The sequence below is a fragment of the Phoenix dactylifera genome, chromosome 4 (genome assembly GCF_051530095.1).
Source record: "Phoenix dactylifera cultivar Ajwa chromosome 4, Ajwa_hap1_PhDact_Kaust_v1.1, whole genome shotgun sequence".
NCBI classification, from domain to species: Eukaryota; Viridiplantae; Streptophyta; class Magnoliopsida; order Arecales; family Arecaceae; genus Phoenix; species Phoenix dactylifera.
Genome location: NC_143193.1, coordinates 16,170,348 through 16,190,110, shown reverse-complemented (window position 1 = coordinate 16,190,110; position 19,763 = coordinate 16,170,348). Strand labels below are relative to the sequence as shown.

General features: G+C 39.6%; 1 non-coding gene across 1 annotated transcript; it reads left to right on the top strand.

Annotated features, from left to right (window-relative positions):
* The first annotated feature begins 1,175 nt into the window (after positions 1-1,175).
* LOC149753681 (small nucleolar RNA R71) lies at positions 1,176-1,281 on the top strand. The gene has a single exon (XR_016409332.1). It is a non-coding gene; the product is annotated as a small nucleolar RNA R71 (small nucleolar RNA).
* Positions 1,282-19,763: the final 18,482 nt, after the last annotated feature.

Sequence of the window (19,763 nt, the reverse complement as noted above, 5' to 3'; positions counted from 1 at the left end):
AAAGATCTTTGAGAAATTTGGCATAGGATGAAACTTATTTTATCGCATCAAGGAGAGGGAGATTAATTTTGACTTGTTTGAAAACCTCCATTATTTCTTCCAACAAAGTTCCTTTCATGCCAAAGGGAGAAGGTGCATTCAGACATTAAGGAAAAGGGGCCTTCGGTGTAAAAGGTGTGGTCGGTACTGGGTTTGATAGCGACATAGAGGAGTTTGGGTTCTCTTTAGGCACAATCATACTCCTATCTTCATTTTTCTTATGTTCTTTTTCTCCAACCTTATTGTCCACTGTATGTCCGCTTCTTAAGGTAGTCATGGCATTAGCTTGTTTATGGTGAACATCATTCAGGTGAGTCTCTTGAGCCATGTACTGCCCTCTCGGGTTACTCACTGGTTGGCTTGGAAGCTTACCTTCCTCTCTCTTATTCAGTGCACTAGCTATCTGCCCTAGCTAGGTTTCTAATTTGGCAATAGACTGGGTATGGGAGTGCAACAATTGTGTATTGGCCTCTAGTCCTTGAAGGGCCGTCAAAACTTTTTGCTCAAAAGCCATATCTCTTTGGGGTGCTGGAGGAGGGACATGTTGAAATTGTGAATAGTGAGTAGGAGGACGGTTCGGATGAATATTCTGGAACGGTTGAAAGTTTTGGAAATAAGGTTGGAAGGTATTGGGAGTCTGCTGCCTCCAAGAGAAGTTTGGATGGTTGCGCCACCCCGAATTATAAGTGTTAGAATACGGATCATTACTCGGTCGGAACTGTGCTTGAGCAGCATTAACTTGTTCTTGCACAAATTCAAAAATTTGAGCTGCCGAAGGGCACTCATAAATAGGGTGAGCCGGGCTAGAACAGAGATCACACACTTGTGCTTGGGGAAGAATTGGAAGCTGTTCTCTAGACATTAGCTGGTCCAATTTGCGGGACAATGCATCTACTTTGTCAGATAGACCTATGGACTGGCTAACTTCATATATGGTCCCTTTTCTTTGAGAACTCGGGGGTGTTTGACAAGCGGAGGAGGCATGGTGGAGAGAATTTTCATTAAGATTTTCAAACAATTGCCATGCCTCATGCTCACTCTTAAGCATGAAAGTTTTTCCACAAGAAGCATCAACCATCTGATGGTTTCGTTCAGATAACCCGTCATAAAAGCATTGCAGTAATTGCCATTTGGGTATTTGATGATGTGGGCATTTTCGGAGTAAGTCTCTAAATTTTTCCCAAGTTTCATGAAATTCTTCCCCATCATATTGGGAGAAGCTCGTGATAGCACGCCTAAATTGGTTCGTTCTTCCTATGAAAAAATATTTTTTCAGAACTTCATGTTGCATTTGGGCCCATGAAAGAATGGAATTGGCTTCTAATGCATGTAGCCACTGCTTAGCTCTGTCCTTAAGAGAAAAAGGGAACAACCTAAGTTTCAGAGCATCATCAGTGAAGTTCTAAATTTTGACAGTAGTACAGATCTCAAGGAACTCATCTAAATGTTTGTATGGGTCTTCATTGTTGAGTCCATAAAAAGAGGGAAGCATTTGGATGACACTAGACTTAATTTCAAATTGTACAGCTGCCGTGGTATCAGGTAGTCGAATACAAGATGAAGAGGTATAAATGGAAGGAGTAAAGTACTCCTTTAACAGCTTGGGTTGTTCTTCAGCCATCTTGATAGGTGGAGCAGATCCTATGGTTCTATAGGTGCAGATTTCGGCTCGAAGGGCCCTAATAGAACGCTCTATTTCAGAATCAAAAGGTACTAATTCAGAAGATCTGGAATGACACCCTAGCATACACTAATACTCTTCTGATCAGTCAAGTACAGTCAAGCATGCACTAAAAGAGAAACACATCAAATCCTTGTATTTGCTCTAAAATCACTAGACAGCTCCTAACTAGTTTGAAGAGGGCACCTAAGCCTCCAATCCGGTCTAATGAACTGAGTTGACCAGATAAGCTCCCAAGTAAGTGGGGGGGTCACGATGCGTTGCAAAGGTCCCACTTAAAAACCACTTGCCTCGAATAGATGAACTATCTTCCTTATAGGGATAAAGCTTGTCTAGACATCAACTGAGCCATAGAGCGAAATTGGTGCAACTTTCGGTGATCTTCATCCTATTGAGCTCGAATGTCCCTAGGGGCCAATGTCTAATTGATTTTAATTAAAGTGTTAGCTATGTGAGAATTGATTCACCTAATTTGGGCAAGAATCCGGTGATGAAATTCAGTTCTTATCTTGTTGGGGTGATTGCCCTTACTATGTGCGGATTAATTGGTGTATGTGTATCAAGCATGCATTCACACTTTTGTTGAAATTAAAATCAAACAATCACCACAAAATTTCAAGCTAATTGGGAATCAATTTAAATAAGAAAAGTTTAGAGGTTACCAAAGAAAATTTTTCCAGCAATTTTTTTTTATTTTTAGGCAAACCTCTACAGCATTCCTTTTCCAGCAGTTCCCTTTTTGATCGTCCCAGATTTTCTCTTCGATTCCTGATCAAATAATACCAAGAGAAAAATCAAAAATTAGTAAGAGAGAAGAAAAAGATAAAAAAAGTAACAAAAATAAAAAATATTTTTATTTTATTTTAGATATATATATATATTTGAATTTTTTTTTTTTGAAAAGAAAAACAACTATGCTAGCAATCCCCGGCAACGGCGCCAAAAATTGATAGTCAACTTTAAAGACCACGCAATAGCACGTATCTGGTAGGACAGTGATTATGGATATCGATCCATAGGGATTGGGGTACAATTGTTTTCTTAAAAATATTTAAAAAGGATAATTTGTGAAGAAAATTAAACTAAGAAATTTAATGAAAATGCAATTGAAGTAGAAGAGCCTAGAGCAAGGAATTCACCACTAACAAAGGAATGAGGGTTATTTGTAATTTATTTTGTTCTCAGGTTATTATGCAAACTGACTACAAGCCTAATAAGCATTCAAATAAGATCTCACAAAAGTAGGTTAAGCATAGTGCATCTTTAGTTAGCATGAGATGTCTATCCTAATCTGAGGTGGTAGCACATCGCATCTTCCTTAAGCATGAACTATTTTACTTGTACTTTAATGATCATGAAGAATATTTGTATAGACATTATACTTAAAATCACAGAATCTAGGCATAAGATAAAATGATATTCATTAAAAGCAAGAATGTCTATACAATTCCGAGAACATGAAACTAAAGATATAAAAATCCGTGTCCCTTTGTTAGGGCTACATCCAGCCCTAGGAAAGAATTTAAGCTTCCATGCGATAGGGAATGGTAGCAGCAACGCAAAGGACTCCCATCACGACTGCCTTCTTCCTTTCCTCGTCTTCTCCCTTCCGGTGGAGCTTCCTCCAGAGAATGAAAAAATGCTCCCTGGCACGCTCAGTGGAACTTCTCAGGATCTCGGATCATCCCTCCCTCTGGCTACTATGGGAACTCAGTGTGAGAAAGGAGAGGAAGATGACATGATGACAGAGGGAGCTTTGGATGGAAGAAGCTTGCTGATCCTTCGATGCCCCCCTATGCCAAAGGCTGATGGCCTTTTATAGCCAACATCTTCCTCACGGCTCTATCCAAGTCTTCTACCAGCGGATAATTTCAAATCAAGGCTGCTGGGAAGTAGGGGATGACGTTTATCCTCGTGAACGGTGGATACTGACTTGCGGCTGGCTGATAGGAATGGATCACGAACGGGATGAATGACAAGATCCTGGAGGAGGTTGGGAGCTCTATTTCGAAGCAGAGGAAGACGTGGGAAACACGGAATGGCGCTTATGGCTGCGAGGAATCCGGAAGGGCTTCAACATGGAGAAGATCTCGGACGGCTGCTGGCTGGCCACTGGATGAGGACGGATGCACTGGGGATGTTGAGATTGTTGGAGTTTGAAGCTTATTCGTGGATAACAAAAGGCTGTGAATGTGGAGCAAGGGAGAAGAACTCATCCGTGGATGGAGGAAGCCTTGAATCGCGAACGGTGGATGTTGAGAAGGTCTTTGCTCCGTTCCGACGCATGGAAAAACAGTGGGTTTGAGAGGATCTCAGAGGCTCTGGGAGGAACTCACGGATGCTGGGATGAATCCATGGATAAGGAGAGTTTGGATTCGGCTGGGAGTGGTTCCGAAATAGGGGAAGAGAATGAATCTGATGACATGGATTCTGAAACTCGATCGCAGGTGGAAGATTTCCTGGCATGATCCGGGGAAGAGGATGAGAGGGATTCGCTAGGAGGATTAGAGATGAAGATATGGGAGGAATGAGCTGGGATTTATCTATGGAAGGAAGAAATGCTGGAGATGGAGCTAATCCGGACGTTGGGAAGCTTGGATTTGGCTCTATCTTGGCTGAGATCTTGCGGAAGGAGCTAAGAGGTTCGGAGAAGGATCTGGTGATGCAAATGACGTGGAAGGAAATGAAATGAAGGAGGAGCTTGGCGATGGAGCTCTATTCCGAACAGAATAGCTGGTCAGGTGTTTGTGGAGTGATTGGTTATACCCCTATTTGATTTTGATGAGCTCAAAGCATTTGAGTATATTTCATGTTGTACTAATGAATTCAATATAGTGTTTCAGGCAAATATATGTGAATTTATCTTTAAGAGCATCGAGCTTTTGTTCAAGATTATTTGACTAAGTGTTGAACATAATTAAGCCAAAGTCTGAAGCTCGAGTCGACTCCGGAAGCTTGCGAGTCGACTTCAAGTATTTCAGAGGTTCTGGCACAAGCTCGAGTTGACTCCGGTTCACTACGAGTCGACTCCGACTGAGAACAGATAGAAGGACAGAAAGATGAATTTCAGACCCTGTACCGAGTCGACTCCGACGATTTCGAGTCGACTCCGATGCTTGCCGAATCGACTCCCGACAATTTCGAGTCGACTCCAAAGGGTAACAGACAGAAAGACAGAACGATGGTTTTTGGACCCTGTTACCGAGTCGACTCCAGAAGATTACGAGTCGACTTCGAAGTTTGGCGAGTTGACTCCTAAACATGCAAGAGTCGACTCTCAGAGGAAAGCAGACTGAAAGGCAGAAAACCAAACAAAGTGACTCTGTGACCGAGTCGACTCCGAGAATACGAGAGTCGACCCCAACAAAGTACGAGTCGACTCCGAGGCAGTGCAACTCGAAAGACAGAGGATCAGTTTGCGGACTCTGAGAGCCGAGTCGACTCCAAGATAATCCGAGTCGACTCCAAGGCAGTTCAACTCCAAAGACAGAGGATCGGTTTTCGGGCTCTGAGAGCCGAGTCGACTCCAAGATGATCCGAGTTGACTCGAGAAAGAAATGCAGAAATATAGATCTCTGGAACCCTGAGAACGAGCCATCTCCAAAAGTACGGAGTCATCTCCGGATATTGGCGAGTCGACTCCAGGTTTGGCCGAGTCGACTCCAGAACGGGACAGCACTTTAATTCAAATTCCGAACAGTGGACGAGTCATCTCCAGTAAAGCAAGAGTCGACTCCAGCAACAGTTGAGTCGACTCCAAATCGAGCGAGTCGACTCCGACCCCAACGGATACATTGTCAGGAGTTGCAGACTGTGCAGAACGGCCACAAATTAGTGTCTAACGGCTAGTTTTCAAAGGAGACTGCTTAAATAGCCAGAGTGAACAGTAGTAGACACCTAGAGAGTCACTCCATTTGTGCATTAAGTGTTTTCCATCTACCAAGAGTCTATTGAGAGAAAAGACAAGCAAAAGAAGGAAGAAACACATTCAATACATTCCTAGAAGTCTTCCCTTCGCATTCAAGGCTCTTCCTATGACATCAGATCTTCAGTGCACTCAAAGAGGAGACTCAGAGTTCGAGAAGCCCCTTCTTTCTCTTCCAAAATCTGTTTGAGGGCTTCTAACTCTACTCTATTCATATTGGTTAATATTTGCTTATTAAGAAGCTTTTTTTGTAACTTTTTCCAAAATATTTTCTTACTTGATTCAATCAGGGGATTGAATCAAGGGTTGTAAGGTTTGTTGGTGAGCCAAGGTTAAAACCAACGGTGTAAGGGTTCGATTGTGATCCCGGAAAAACAATCGGATGGTTCTAGTTGGTGAGCCTGTGAAAACCGACCGAGTTCGTTGTGATCTCGCGAAAACAGCAAGTTGGGTTGTGAACTTGTAAAACAACCGGTTGTAATCCAAGGGATTATAGTGAACTCCCAAGTGAAGCTTGGGGAGTGGACGTAGGAGCAAGGGTTAGCTCCGAACTACTATAAATTGGTTTGTGTTTGTATTGGCTGTTGTCCTCTCTCTCTATCTCTCTTCATTCACTTCATCTAGTAACTTAACTAGTTTGCTTGCAATAGAATTACTAATCATAGTTTTTAATTGGTTGAGATTTAATCCAAATCCAATTCACCCCCCCTCTTGGGTTGTCTTCTTGGGCAACAAGTGGTATCAGAGCCGGAGCTCTTATATTAAAAGAGTAAAAGATCAAAATGACAACCCCCTTTGGATCTTCTCTTAGTGAGAGGCAATCCACCAATAGGCCTCCATTCTTCAATGGAACTAACTACACAAATTTGAAGGCTAGAATGAGGATATTTATCCAAGCCCAAGACTATAATGTTTGGAGTATCATAGTTAATGGACCATATATTTCTTCTATCTATGTAGATAACATTTCTATACCCAAGCTTGAAAAAGATTGGGATGATTGTGATAGAAGGAAGGCACAACTAAATGCCATAGCAATGAATGTGCTATTTTGTGCCTTGGACCCTAATGAATTCAATAGAATCTCTACTTGCAATTCTGCAAAAGAGATATGGGATAGACTTGAAGTGACCCACGAGGGCACGAATCAAGTCAAGGAATCCAAAATAAACATGGTAGTTCATAAGTATGAACTATTCAAAATGGAATCTAATGAAACTATCACTTGCATGTTTACTAGATTTACTGATATTGTCAATGGCCTAAAAAGCCTTGGCAAAAGTTATCCTAACAGTGACCTTGTCAGGAAAGTTCTTCGATCTTTACCAAGATCATGGGAAGCCAAGGTAACGGCGATCCAAGAAACCAAAGACTTGAACAAGCTGGCACTCGAAGAGCTCCTTGAATCTTTGATGACACATGAGCTCACAATGAAACAACACAGTGAAGAAGAGTCCTCCCACAAGAAAAAGGTAATTGCCCTTAAGTCTACTTCTTCTAACAAGAATCCCTCTTGCAGTAGCAGCAGTGAAGAAGAAGACAATGAGGGAGATGAAGATGAGGCACTTCTTGTATGAAAGTTCAGAAGATTCATCAACCGAAAGAAGTCCTTTCATCAGAAGAGAGGTTCCTCAAGTTCCTACAACAAGGACAAAGGTAAGGAAAGGAAAAGTGAGGAAATCGGTTGCTATGAATGCAAAAAGCCGGGACATTTCAGAATCGACTGTCTCTTGCTGAAGAAGGGCAGCAAATACAAGAAGAAGAAAGCTCTTGTCTCCACCTTGACAGACTCCGATCAATCTTCATCATCATCAGATGAGGAACAAGAGGAAAAAACAAATTTTTGCTTCATGGCAAATGATAATGAGGTAATATCTGAAATACATTTAGATTTTACCTTTGATGAATTGTATGATGCCTTTAATGAACTAATGAATGAATATAAGATAATAAATCTTAAAAATAAAGAATTAAAACTAACTAATCTATCTCACACTCATAAGTACGATAAATTAATTAAGGACAAGAATTCTATCATCAAAGAAAACCTAGAACTTAAAACAAGCAACCAAATGCTAACTCAAAAAACTAATACCTTAAATAAAGATAACGAAAGACTAACTAAGGAAGTTTCAGAACTTAAAAACAGTAACCGAACTCTAAAAGATAACTTTACAAAAGATCTAAAGTTACTAAAAATAGAAAAACTAAACTTAACAAAAGAACTTGAAAAGTATAAACCTATAGTTGAGAAGTTTACCTTTAGTTCTGAAAAACTAGATATGATACTTAATAGTCAAAGAGCTGTATTTAGTAAAGCCGGCTTAGGGTATAAGCCTAACAACAAACAAAAATTTCTTAAAAACTTCTTTGTAAAAGCCGGAGAAAGCAAAACCAGAAATGCAACTTATTTTCGTTGTGGTAAAGTAGGACATATAGCCAATGTATGTAACCACAAAAGCCCTGAAATTAAAAAAAAGATTAAAAAGATTTGGGTTCCAAAAGGAACCAACATTACTAACCTTGAAGGACCCAAGAAAACTTGGGTACCTAAAATTGTATGATTTCCTTGTGTAGGAGTGTCTTGCAGCCAAGGTCGACAAAAACTGTTGGTACTTGGATAGTGGCTGCTCAAGACACATGACGGGTGACAAGGAGCAATTCTTCACCCTAGAACCTAAAAAGGGAGGTGCTGTGACTTTTGGAGATAATAACCAAAGTCACATCGTTGGTATAGGTAAAGTACAAATCACCTCTTCAACCTTCGTTGATAATGTACGATTTGTTGATGGTCTTAAGCATAACTTACTTAGCGTTAGTCAATTATGTGATAGAGGTTTTGATGTTTTGTTTAAGCCATCTTTATGCATCATAACCAACTCAGTTGACAATGGCTTAGTATTTAAAGGAATTAGACGTGGTAACGTCTATGTAGTAGATCTTGAAGATCTTGCTAAAAATAGTCCTTGCTTAGTGGCCAATGATACTAAGGTTAGTGATGCAAGTTGGTTATGGCACCGTAAATTAGGTTATGCAAGTATGGATACAATATCTAAATTAGTTAAAAGAGATTCCGTGATTGGTTTGCCACAGCTAAAATTTGAGAAAAATAAAATTTGTGAAGCATGTCAATATGGCAAACAATCTAGAAGTTCCTTTAAATCCATAAATTGTATCTCTACTACAAGACTCCTTGAACTACTTCACATGGATCTTTTTGGACCAACTAGAACCACAAGCCTTGGTAGAAACAAGTATGATCTTGTCATTATAGATGATTTTTCTAGATGCACATGGATCATGTTTTTAGCTCATAAAGATGAAGCATTTTCTGTATTTAAGAAATTTCATAAGGAAGTAACCAACTCAAGAAATACTTCAGTTATAGCTATTAGGAGTGATCATGGAACAGAATTTGAAAATCATCTATTTGATGAATTCTGTAGTAAAAAGGGAATAACTCATAATTTCTCTGCACCTAGGACACTACAACAAAATGGAGTTGTGGAAAGAAAGAATAGAACCCTAGAGGAAATGGCTAGAACCATGTTGTGTGAAAGTAACCTTCTTAAGTATTTTTGGGGAGAAGCCATTAACACATCATGTCATATATTAAATAGAGTTTTATTGAGACCAATTATAAAGAAAACACCTTATGAACTTTGGAGAGATAGAAAGCCCAAAGTAAACTATTTTCACGTTTTTGGGTGTAGGTGTTTCATTCATAATAATGGCAAAGATAACTTAGGCAAATTTGATTCCAAATCTGATGAAGGTATCTTTTTGGGATATTCTACATCAAGTAAAGCATATAGAGTCTTCAACAAAAGAATCCTTGTTATGGAAGAGTCTATACATGTTGTTTTTGATAATACTAATGATGTCTCTTCTAGCAAGAGAGTAGCTTTTGATGATGATGCAGGGATACTTGAGGAAAAGATGAATGACATGACATTACAAGAAAATGAACCGAAATAGATTGGAGATACATCAACAAACCAAGAGGCAATTGTTGAACATGGGCTTACTAAGACTTGGAGGTATGCTCATGGTCGCCCTAAAGAATTAATTTTAGATGATCCATCTCAACCTATTAGAACTAGAGCATCTCTTAGGAACTTAAATAATCATCTTGCATTTGTCTCACACTTTGAACCTAAGAACATAGAAGAAGCTGAAAGTGATGTAAATTGGATAAATACTATGCAAGAGGAACTTAACCAATTTACAAGAAATAAAGTATGGAACTTAGTTGAAAGACCAACTGAATATTCAATAATAGGAACTAAATGGATATACAAAAATAAACTTGATAAAAATGGAATTGTGATTAGAAACAAGGCTAGACTAGTAGCAAAGGGCTATAATCAAGAAGAAGGTATAGATTTTGATGAGACTTTTGCTCCTGTAGCTAGACTTGAGGCAATTAGATTGTTACCAGCATTTGCATGCAATAAAGATTTTAAATTATTCCAAATGGATGTAAAAAGTGCTTTCTTGAATGGGTATATTAATGAGAAAGTTTATATAGAACAACCTCCTGGTTTTGAGAATCATCAATACCCCAATCATGTTTATAGACTAAACAAAGCACTTTATGGTCTAAAACAAGCTCCTAGAGCATGGTATGAAAGACTTAGCAAATTTCTATTAGACCATGAATTTTCTAGAGAAAATATTGATACAACTCTGTTTTTGAAAAAGAAAAACAAAAATATGTTGGTAGTGCAGATTTATGTAGATGATATTATTTTCGGTACTACTAACAATCAACTTTGTGAAGAGTTTGCTGAGTTAATGTAGAGTGAATTTGAGATGAGCATGATGGAAGAATTGAACTACTTCCTCGGACTTCAAATCAAACAATCCAAGGAAGGGATTTTCATCAATCAAGCTAAATACATCAAGAAAATGCTAAAGAAGTTTGATATGGATGGACATAAGGCAATTGGCACCCCCATGAGCTCATCATGCAAACTAGACAAAGATGAATCAGATAAATCAGTTGATCAAAAGCTGTATAGAGGTATGATAGGATCTTTACTATGTCTTACAGCAAGTAGACCTGATATTATGTTTAGTGTATGCATGTGTGCTAGATATCAATCTACTCCTAAAGAATCACACCTAATTGCAGTTAAGAGAATCTTTAAATATCTCATAGGAACAAAAAACATAGGTCCATGGTACTCTAAAGAATCAAGTATAAATTTAATAGGGTACACTGATTCAGACTTCGCTGGTTGTAAACTTGATAGAAAAAGCACCAGCGGATCTTGTCAATTTTTAGGAGAAAACTTAATTTTGTGGTTTAGCAAGAAACAAAACTCGGTTGCACTATCTACGGCTGAAGCCGAATATGTTGCTGCCAGGAGTTGTTGTGCTCAAATTTTATGGATCAAGCAACAACTTGAAGATTATGGCATTAAACAAGATAAGATTTCCATAAATTGTGATAATACAAGTGCCATAAATCTAACTAAAAATCCAATTCAATACTCAAGAACTAAACATATTGAGATAAGACATCACTTCATAAGAGATCATGTGTTAAATGGTGATGTAGTGCTTGAATTTATTTGCACTGATGATCAACTTGCTGATATCTTCACTAAATCCTTATGTGAAGATCGATTTTGTATTCTTAGAAGAGGGATAGGAGTGATTGATCCATTCTTATGATACTCCCCTCTAATTGATTGATTTTGATGATTAGGTTATGTTAGACATAGGATATCTTATCTATGGTCATCAAATCAGTTCTTAAATCTTAGATATGTCCATAGCTCTCTTCTTTGGCACGGTAATAACAAGTTTGTTGGTTATGTCCCAGAGTTCGAGTCGACTCGAATAGATTTTAGAGTCGGCTCGTGGGCGAGTCGACTCGCGCATATTTAGGAGTCGACTCGAAGTCGAGTCGACTCGCAACTTACCGGAGTCGACTCGAGGCCAGGAATCCGATTTTTAACCCTAATCGAAACGTTTACTCCTCACTTCTATTCTCGGCCGCCACTATTCCAAAACCCTAGAGTCGTCTCCGACCTCGTCTCCGACCCATTCTAGGTCCTCTCCCTCGAGTTTTCTTCCATTTCTCTTGTCCATCCCTCGGTTTGTAGGTCAAAATGCCTAGAAAAGTCGTTGTCCCGAGTCGGAAGAGACCTCTCTCCGCGAGCGGCACCGAACGACGGTCCAAGGCACGGAACGAACCCGTGAGGCCACCACCTCTGGTTCCTTCCCCACCTAGGCCGGTTCCCTCACGTCCGTGCGCCGGAAGGGCAGTCTCTACCGGGAGGAAAGTCAACTTTGACTTTCTCTCCCGGGAAGGGTTCACCCTAGGGCATCATCTTAGGGCTCAAGGGTTAGAGTTGTTCTGTTCTTTAGACCTCCCTACTTACCCAGGGTTAGTTAGGAAATTTTATGGGACAGTAGCCCGAGGTAGTGGTGGTATCCAGGGAACCGTAGCGGATGTCCCTGTATTTATCTCGGAGGACTTCATTGCTTGAGTCCTCTCTCCCGAGAGGGGATCTTTCCCACTCATCCTCATAATAGGACCGAGGCCCTTACGACCGTCTTAGAGAGTCCCCCTCAGTCCCCTATAGAGGAGGTGTTTGCAAATCAGCTTTCAACTGAAATGCGGCTCCTCCTAAGTATCATTTCTAGGACTCTCTTTCCCAAAACTGGTAGATTTGACTTTATCTCTGAGAGAGACCTAGCATTGATGTTCCACATACTCCAAGACACTCCTATCAACTTTCCTAAACTCATTTACAAGTATATCTGTGAACCCCTAGATAAACCTAAGTTGAGTCTCCCATATGGCATGCTATTCACACTTATCTTTAGGGAGTTAGAGGTCCCTATCCCTGAGGGGGAACCCTCTCGCTCACTGCGTCATACAGATCGCATGGGTGAGGGAACTTCCATCGTATGGGTTTCCATAGAGTCGAGGGAGTCTGGGTTAGGAGACCATCCACATCCACACTATCTGACCCTACCACTCATCACTCACCCAGTCCTGATCATGACCAGGATCATGACATAGCTCCTCCCACTTTTTCTTCCACTTCTGATCCTTCATTCCCATCCACTTCAGCCGGACCCTCTACTGTACCACCACCTCAGCAGCCCCTGGAAGTCCGGATCAGCTCTGAGCAGCTCCGGGAGATGAGACAGGAGATTGTGAGGGAGCTGAGAGATGACTCGTTGAGAGAGCTCCGAGGTCCCCTAACTACTCCTTCCACTGACATCGTTCCCTCCTTAGCAGCCGTATCCAAGATGGTTGCAGACCTAAAGGAAGAAATCTACAACATCAGGAGCCTTGTCCAAGCTCAATATTGGAATATGAGCGACGTAAAGGATGACACAAGGAAAATGCGAGATAGCATCAAAAATGAACTTGGTAGCCAAAGTCAGGATGCAGAAAGGCTAGCATATGCCTTGATCTCCAAACTTGACACCCTCCAAGAAAGTCTGACCCAGTCCACTTCGATACAGTCTAGGGCCACCTCGGAAATCATCGCACAACTAGGGAATATCTCTGAGGGGCTAAGCATGGTCATAAAACACACTAGACTGAGTACGGGAGCCACATCCTCCACTATAAAGAAAACCTAGTGTATTTTTATCTGATTTTATGATGTACAGTCCATTGAGGACTTTTTCTGTTATGTAATCATACTTGTACGCTAATCTAACTTTAATACAATGAGTAGAAATTTCCTTTCAAAACTGTGTAATTTGAGTTCTTTTCTGTGTTTTGTGCCTTTTTGCTATGATGACAAAAAGGAGGAGAAAATATGAATTGAAATGTAAAGGGAATCACTAAAAAGAACAACCTTAAAGAACAACCTTAAAGCAAAAAGTAATTTGTTCTTAGTGGATTCGATACCTCGAGGCTCATTATCTCTCTGTTGGGGCTCCTCAAGGAGTTATCTCCAGAATCTATTCAAGGGATATTCGGAGATTAGTTGAATCATACTCAAGAACAAATTGTCAGATCTTTCCTCTGAAAGTAAGAATTTAAGATCAAAAGCTTCAAGACATTAAAAGAAAATTCAGAGAATCCAAACAAAATTGAATGCATATGTTGAGGGGGAGAATCTAAAATCTTAAGAAAGCAAATTCATTAAACACATATAAGCCAAACAATTGATTGCATGATATGAAGGCTTATATAATTCCAAATGAAAGGGAGAGCTTTAACTTCAGGATTTACTGTTTCATACCTTTCAATTTTGGATAAATTAAATGACTAGACATTTGAATTCATTTCAAAACTTTATTATAAATCTCCTTTTGGTTGAGCAATTCACTTTACAAATACTCAATGTTTTGTCATCATCAAAAAGGGGGAGATTGTGGAGTGATTAATTATACCCCTCTTTGATTTTGATGAGCTCAAAGCATTTGAGTATATTTCATGTTGTACTAATGAATTCAATATAGTATTTCAGGCAAATATATGTGAATTTTTCTTTAAGAGCATCGAGCTTTTGTTCAAGATTATTTGACTAAGTGTTGAACACAATTAAGCCAAAGTCTGAAGCTCGAGTCGACTTCGGAAGCTTGCGAGTCGACTCCAAGTGTTTTAGAGGTTCTGGCACAAGCTCGAGTCGACTCCGACTGAGAACAGACAGAAGGACAGAAAGATGAATTTCAGACCCTGTCACCGAGTTGACTCCGACGATTTCGAGTCGACTCCGATGCTTGCCGAGTCGACTCCCGACAGTTTCGAGTCGACTCCAAAGGGTAACAGACAGAAAGACAGAACGATGGTTTTTGGACCCTGTTACCGAGTTGACTCCAGAAGATTACGAATCGACTCCGAAGTTTGGTGAGTCGACTCCTAAACATGTAAGTCGACTCTCAGAGGAAAGCAGACTGAAAGGCAGAAAACCAAACAAAGTGACTCTGTGACCGAGTCGACTCCGAGAATACGAGAGTCGACCCCAAGTCCGCCGAGTCGACCCCAACAAAGTACGAGTCGACTCTGAGGCAGTGCAACTCGAAAGACAGAGGATCAGTTTGCGGACTCTGAGAGCCGAGTCGACTCCAATATAATCCGAGTCGACTCCAAGGCATTTCAACTCCAAAGACAGAGGATCGATTTTCGGGCTCTGAGAGCCGAGTCGACTCCAAGATGATCCGAGTCGACTCGAGAAAGAAATGCAGAAATATAGATCTCTGGAACCCTGAGAACGAGCTGTCTCCAAAAGTACCGAGTCATCTCCGGATATTGACGAGTCGACTCCAGAACGGGACAGCACTTTAATTCAAATCCCGAACAGTGGACGAGTCGTCTCCAGTAAAGCAAGAGTCGACTCCAGATCGAGCGAGTCGACTCCGACCCCAACGGATACATTGTCAGGAATTGCAGACTGTGCAGAACGGCCACAAATTAGTGTCTAACGGCTAGTTTTCAAAGGAGACTGCTTAAATAGCCAGAGTGAACAGTACTAGACACCAAGAGAGTCACTCCATTTGTGCATTAAGTGTTTTTCATCTACCAAGAGTCTATTGAGAGAAAAGACAAGCAAAAGAAGGAAGAAATGCATTCAATACATTTCTAGAAGTCTTCCCTTCGCATTCAAGGCTCTTCCTCTGACATCAGATCTTCAGTGCACTCAAAGAGGAGACTCAGAGTTCGAGAAGCCCCTTCTTCCTCTTCCAAAATATGTTTGAGGGCTTCTAACTCAACTCTATTCATATTGGTTAATATTTGCTTATTAAGAAGCTTTTCTTGTAACTTTTCCCAAACTATTTTCTTACTTGATTCAATCAGGGGATTGAATCAAGGGTTGTAAGGTTTGTTGGTGAGCCAATGTTAAAACCAACGGTGTAAGAGTTCGATTGTGATCCCGAAAAAACAATCGGGTGGTTCTAGTCGGTGAGCCTGTGAAAACCAACCGAGTTCGTTGTGATCTCGCGAAAACAACAAGTTGGATTGTGAACTTGTAAAACAACCGGCTGTAATCCAAGAAATTATAGTGAACTCCCAAGTGAAGCTTGGGGAGTGGACGTAGGAGCAAGGATTAGCTCCGAACCACTATAAATTGGTTTGTGTTTGTATTGGCTGCTGTCCTCTCTTTCTCTCTATCTCTCTTCATTCACTTCATCTAGTAACTTAACTAGTTTGCTTGCAATAGATTTAGTTAATTACTAATCATAGTTTTTAATTGGTCGAGATTTAATCCAAACCCAATTCACCCTCCCTCTTGGGTTGTCTTCTTAGGCAATAGTTGGATTTGGTTCTGTTTGGATGCCGTGAATGCGGGGGAGTTCGGAAGGGAGTGATCCGTGGGAGAAAGGACTCCGGAATGCGGAAGATCTTATGCGAATAGCCAAGACGAGCGTGAAGCTGAGAGGATCTCGGCTGGGATGGATTATTCTGGTTCCATGCGGACAGTGGACGCATGGGATGATGTGTAAATGGCTGGGAGATGATCTGGTGACGCGGAACAGGGGAGAGATGTTGGGATACACGCGGGCGGACACGTGAAATTTGGGACTTGGTTTTATTCGTGGGACACGGGAGGAATCCGGATGACTTTAATTTGAATCTACGAAGGGGGCGACTGGACATGAGAGGATTATGTTTAGTTTGGTAGAGTGGGTCAGAAACTAGAAATGTGCATAGCTAGGATGACACGGGAGGTTGAAATATGGAATGAAAGGGACTTGTTTTAATGGTTGAACATGTGAAGAGATTGTATGCGAGTGGCTGAGATGTGATGCAGGGAAATTGGGATCAATGGCTGAATCAGAATTTGAGAGGATCTAATTCGCGGGATGCATGTGATTTGGGTCCAGGGATCATCCCAAATGAGTTTGACTTGACCTGCATAGATTAGACTCGATCAATAAAACCTATCAAACTTGAATTACTTTTAATAATTTATTAAAATGTAGTGATAAAGGGGAATGCATTTTCTTATGTTTAATTTAAAATATGTGCATAAAACTAATGATAAGTGCTATGAGTGAGAAGTTAATTTATGCATTATTTAGCACTTATCAGAAGGTGGCTAATTATTGTCAATTGGGTCTATGGTTGGCGGCTCAATTTTGAAAATTGTATTACCTTGGGCTAGGGCGGATGGAGTTGGCTTGGGACCCAAATTAGTTTGAGTTTGAATGTTGGGGGGGGGGAGGGGCTTGAACGTGGATGGAGTCTTAGAATCCTAAAGGAAGAAGGATTCTAAGGAGGGCGTGAGCAAGGTGAGGCGTGAAACAAGGGAGGATAACTATGGCTTGGATGAGAGAGTCACACCCTCATCCAATCTAAGGGTTGACATTGAAGGTGATTGGCATCTCACCTTTCCTTCAGCCTTCTTGGCATCGCACCAAGGAAGAGGATTCTCTCCTCACATGAAGTATTCAAAATTTCTCAAAACAACTAATCTAAATTTTATTCTTCAACCTCCCTTTTTGTTGACCTTAGTATGATTTTGATGTTTACAAAGTCATTGAGGTCATATTTTATACATGGGTTTCATTTCTTGCACATAAGAATGAAGCATTTTCAGCATTCTTTAAATATTATAAAAATATCGTAAATAAAAAGAAGCTCACCTTAATAGCAATTCGAAGTGATCATGGAACTGAATTTGAAAATCAACAATTTGAAGAATTTTGTAATGAAAATGGTATCTTACATCAATTTTCAGCACCTAGAATGCCTCAACAAAATGGGGTTGTTGAAAGAAAAAATAGGACCTTGGCAGAAATGGCACGCACAATGTTGTGCGAGTCAAATCTTCCAAAGTACTTTTGGGCTGAAGCTATAAGTACCGCTTGCCATATTTTAAATCGGATTTTAATACGACCAATAACCAAAAAAACTCCTTATGAACTTTGGAAGAATAAGAAACCAACTGCTAAATATCTTAGAGTATTTGGATGTAGATGTTTCATTTTAAACAATGGCAAGGAGGATCTAAGTAAATTTGATGCCAAGTCAGATGAAGGTATCTTTTTAGGATACACTACATCTAGCAGGGCATACAGAGTGTTCAATAAAAGAACTTTTGTAGTTGAAGAGTCAGTTAATATAATTTTTGATGAGTCTGATAGTGATTCTCCTAGGAGAGAAAATATTCTTGATGATGATGCAGGAATTATTGACTTTGAAAAATTGAATCTTGATGACGTGCCAAATCAAGATAAAGAAAATGATTGCATGCCACCACAATCTCAAGACTTGCCAAAGGAATGGAGGTATGCACATGGACACCCCAAAGATTTAATTATTGGTGATCCATCTCAAGGGGTAAGAACTCGATCCTCTCTTAGAAATTTAAATGATTATCTTGCTTTTGTTTCACAATTAGAACCTAAGACTTATGAAGAAACTGAAAAGAACACCAATTGTATAAATGCTATGCAAGAAGAATTAAATTAATTCAAAAGAAGTAATGTATGGACATTAACTGAGAGACCAAAGCATAACTCTGTAATTGGAACAAAATGGATCTTTAGAAATAAATTAGATGAAAATGGGGTAGTTATAAGAAATAAAGCTAGACTTGTGGCTAAGGGATACAATCAAGAAGAAGGGATAGATTTTGAGGAAACATTTGCTCCCGTGGCCAGATTAGAAGCTATTAGATTACTTCTAGCTTTTGCATGTTTCATGGACTTCAAATTGTATCAAATGGATGTGAAAAGTACCTTCTTAAACGGTTTTATAGAGGAAGAAGTATATGTAGAGCAACCTCTTGGTTTTGAGAATCATAAATTGCCAAATCATGTGTTTAAATTACATAAGGCATTATATGGATTAAAACAAGCACCTAGGGCTTGGTATGATCGACTAAGCAAATTTCTACTGAATAATAATTTCAGTAGAGAAAATGTAGATAAAACACTTTTTCTCAAAAGAAAAGACAAAAATCTGCTAGTGGCACAAATATATGTAGATGACATAATCTTTGGTGCCACAAATGATAATCTTTGCAAAGAGTTTGCTAATTTAATGCAAGAAGAATTCGAGATAAGTATGATGGGAGAACTAAATTTCTTTCTCGGATTACAAATCAAGCAAACTAAAAAAAGTATCTTCATTCATCAAACTAAGTACACAAAGAAAATATTAAAGAAGTTTGGAAATGAAAATCACAAGGGAATAGGGACCCTAATGAATCCCACTAGTAACCTAGACAAAGATGAAAAAGGAAAAAGTATAGATATGAAGCTTTATAGAGGTTTAATTGGATCTTTGCTTTACCTTACTGCTAGTAGGCCAGACATAGTGTTTAGTGTGGGAATATGTGCTAGATACCAATCAGATCCTAAGGAGTCACATCTAAGTGCTGTTAAAAGAATCCTTAGATATTTGAGAGGAACTACAAACATAGGATTATGGTACTCGAGAGACTCCTGTCTAGATTTGCTTGCATACTTTGATGCAGATTTTGCTGGATGCAAATTAGATAGGAAGAGCACTAGTGGAACATGTCAATTTTTAGGAAATAACTTAGTATTATGGTTTAGCAAAAAGCAGAATTCAGTAGAATTGTCAATGGCTGAAGCCGAATATATAACTGCCGGCAGTTGTTGTGCTCAAGTACTATGGCTTAAGCAACAACTAGAGGACTATGGAGTTAAACTAGATAACATTCCTATAAAGTGTGATAATACTAGTGCCATCAATCTTACTAAAAATCCAGTTCAGCACTCTAAAGCCAAACACATTGAAATAAGATATCATTTCATTAGAGATCATGTGCAAAATGGGAACATATGTATTAAGCATGTTTGTACAGAAAAATAATTAGCTGATATATTCATAAAACCTTTGAGTGAAGATAGATTCTGTATGTTTAGGAGGGAATTAGGCATATGTGATCCTTTTGATTAAGGAGATATAAAAAGGAGCAAGTTGTCTCATGATACTCTCCTTCCATTTCAAAAAACCCATAAAACATTAGTCAAACTAGTCATCTATAGATTCCTTACTAATGTATCATTGTCCCAGTAAGAATTTGTAAGGTTTGGAGGAAAGGAAGAATTTTTAAAAAGAAAAAGAAAGAGAAAGAAAAATTTTTGAACTAGGGTCGACCCAAGCCAGAATGGGGTCGACCCAACGTTGAGTCGACCCAAGAAAAATCTGGGGTCGAC